Source organism: Ovis canadensis, chromosome X, assembly GCF_042477335.2.
Source record: "Ovis canadensis isolate MfBH-ARS-UI-01 breed Bighorn chromosome X, ARS-UI_OviCan_v2, whole genome shotgun sequence".
NCBI classification, from domain to species: domain Eukaryota; kingdom Metazoa; phylum Chordata; class Mammalia; order Artiodactyla; family Bovidae; genus Ovis; species Ovis canadensis.
Window position 1 is genome coordinate 50,029,995 of NC_091727.1, and position 3,291 is coordinate 50,033,285.

Consider the following 3,291-nt stretch of genomic DNA (forward strand, 5'->3'; position numbering starts at 1 on the left):
GAGATTCTGTTTCCCATTTTAAGTTTAATTTTTCAGTGACAAAAATCACTAGTGAAATTGTGTGGTGGGCATGTGTCCTGCTGAGGTAGAAATTCTTAGGCAGTTAAATGTAGGAACTCTGAGACTTTGGCTTGTTTCAATAAATATCCCACTCCATTAACCTAAAGCTATACCTTTTGTCCTGAATTCCTAGCTCTCAGAGGAATGTGTCCTTGGTGTAATAAATTATCAGCACTCAGAATCAGGAAAGAGTAGTAATTTTCTTCTGTTCAATATGCCTTAAGGAAAAACAACAGGTGATCATTAATCTTTAGCCCATACATCTGGTCCATTGTAAAATGGCCAGGGGTCATGAGAAAAGGTTGCAGAATGGTGACTTAATGCCTAAGAAGACTAAGAATCCAAGGATCAAAAAAAGCCATAAAGATGTCAAGATAAACATTATGACCTTTAAACTGATTGGTTAGACATGACATATGTAAAAAGTAAGAACCAATCAAAAATGTACAAATCAATACTGGTAAGGATATAAAGTGCTGTAGGTCCTGCCTTTTCAGGCACTTCACCTCCTCTCAGTGTCTATGCTGAGAGCTTTGTGCTTTCTTTCTCTCTGAAATAAACTCTGTTTGCTTGCTACTGTGAGTGTTTCATGTGTTTGCGAAGTTCATACTTTGGCTCCAGGAACAAGAACTCTGATTTCCATTTCATTTTTCAGGGGCTTGTCTGGGATCCTTCAATGCCTACTCAAGGTAAGGGCAAACACTCTAGATCCATTTCTCGTCTCTCACAGCCTAACTATATAGTCTCTTAAGCTATTTTCTTTTCCCATTGCCTGCTTGGGTCTCTATGGTAGACAGAGTCAGTAGACAGTGATCCCAAGTCTTGACACTGACCAGTTGACTTGACGGTACTGAGTGAATGCCCTGCAAGTATGCTAAATTAGCAAGAACTGCAGAACATCTGATGTTTTTCTCTCACAATGTTTCAGTGAAACGTAAGAGAAAGGGAAATTCTGTTTATGCATGCCAGTCGCTCAAAAATGTAGGAAAGTCCACAACCCTAAGCTCTTGCACCTCTGTCTTAAGGTGGGGAAAAGACAGGGATGAAAGTTCAGGCTATTCTGGTAATGAGAAGTTAAGTCTAGTCTGCTGGTAGCCTGTGTGAGGAATCCCACCCATGACAAAGGTCATGAGGAAGGAAGCCTGACAAAATGCAAAGGTGTGATCCGGCTTCAGGGGTTCCCCCTGGGTTTTCCTGAACATCTACCCCCCCAAACCAGAGTCTGCCTGCTTTATTGTACTGTGCTTTCCACTCTTCTGACATTCTCTGGAAAAAAGTTAACTCAGGGCTTCAGTCTCCTGTATATGAAAGGAATGTTTCAGCTCAAACCCCTTTGATGGCTCTCTAACTTGCCTGACAGGTTCCCCCGGACTTTTACAATTTGTGAATTGCTTACAGCCCCCCAACCGTGAGAGGCACAAGCTTAAAGCATCTTAAAGATACAGAGCCTTTTCTAAAGAGCTAAAAATTATATTGGTGATGGGTTTCACTGTTGAGTCAATGACTGCTGCCAGGTCTCCATATTCTTTATCTTTTAGGCACCTGGAGGATATTAATCAATGTAATTGGAATATAGGAAAAGGAATATAGTAGTTTTGATGTTAGCAACACTAGACTTTTGAGTGTTGCTTTTAATTACTTTTCTCTTTGTTATAAATCACTGTACTTCTTTCATTGTTATAAATTTCTGTGTCCTTGCTATGTAGGAATATAACTTTATTTAGTGCTTTCTGAGAGTGGCACCAGACTTTGGGAAGAACAACACTTTTAAGACAAATAAGTCTTCTGGTTCACAAACCCTTATCAGAAAAGGACCGTAAAATGTTAATTGGCCTTCTGGCCAGAAGATGATGTAAATCACGTAAGACTTGAGTATACAGCTAAGTATGCAGAGAGAAAGCCTGGTCTCAATAAGAGTCAGGGCTGCTGATGCTGCATAATTTTGTATTATCCATTGATCTCTATGTACAACCAAAAAGTATAAAAAACCTGCTGTACAATAGAGGATGGGCCAGTAACTGGACTGGTTTCCCCCATTTCTTTTCTATTTTCAGACTGAATTCCCATCTGGAGTGGGGAGGCTCGCCATGTCTAATTACTTGCCCTGGCTTTTAACATCCATGAGAGAGGGAGCCCAACGCGGGACACCCTCTGCTATTCAAACGGGCACTGGTGGCCCAACGTAGATAGTGCAAATCTCTTGTCCTGAGATTTTGTTAGCTTTCCCCATAAACCAAGTTATTCAGCCTCTTCTCCACTAAATTTCCCTACTATACTATTTCTTCTTAATTTATTTTATATTTCTAAATAAAGAAGTTTTTCCTTGCCTACTCTGTCTCCCCTTCAAATTACCCTGGGTCCACCAGGGCTAGACCCTGGCACTAGTTAACCTAAAAGAATGTTGAGGGAGGCATGTACCACTAACGCTTCTTTGCTCTCGGTCCAAAAAGAGGGGATGCCCTCTTGACAGGAGGAACTAGACAAAAGACAAAAAGTCCTGACCCTGGCCTTATCTCTTTTTCAGATGGGAGCAACTTCATCAAACCTATCAGCCAGCTCAAAGCAGATACTTCTGGCATGTATCCTGAAGAACTGGAAACAACTGGACACTCAAACCCTAAAGAAGAAACATTAGATCTTTTTCTGCACCAAGACATGGCCCCAATATAACTTATCTGATAGTGAAAGATGGCCCCCTGAGGGCACGCTTAATTACAACACCATCTTACTGTTAGGTCTTTCTTGTAAATGGGAGGGGAAATGGTTTAGAAACCCCTCATGTACAGGCTTTCTTTGCTTTAAGAAAAGACTCCACCTTATGTAAGAATTGTGGGTTTTCTCAATCTGTACTGCTTGTAGTTTCTTCTGAATCTCTAAGTCCAAACTGTTACCTTTATCCGGGACTGACTAAATCAAATCCCGCAGAACCTCACCAGTCCCTGTCAACACCACCAGTCATTCCTACTTCAAAGCTATATCCTTCTTTCCTTCCATTACAAGAAGTAGCAAATGGAGAATGGGGGCAAGTATGTGTCCACATTCCTTTCCTTCTCCAGGACCTAGAGCAAATTAAAATATGCCTGGTAAATTTCACCAGTAAGCCAGATAAATATATAGAAAATTTCCAGGGTCTTACACAATCCTTTGACCTAGCCTGGAGAGACACTATGTTGCTACTAAACCAAACCTTCACTGGAGGAGACAGAGAAAAGCTAATTAAAGGTGCTCAAG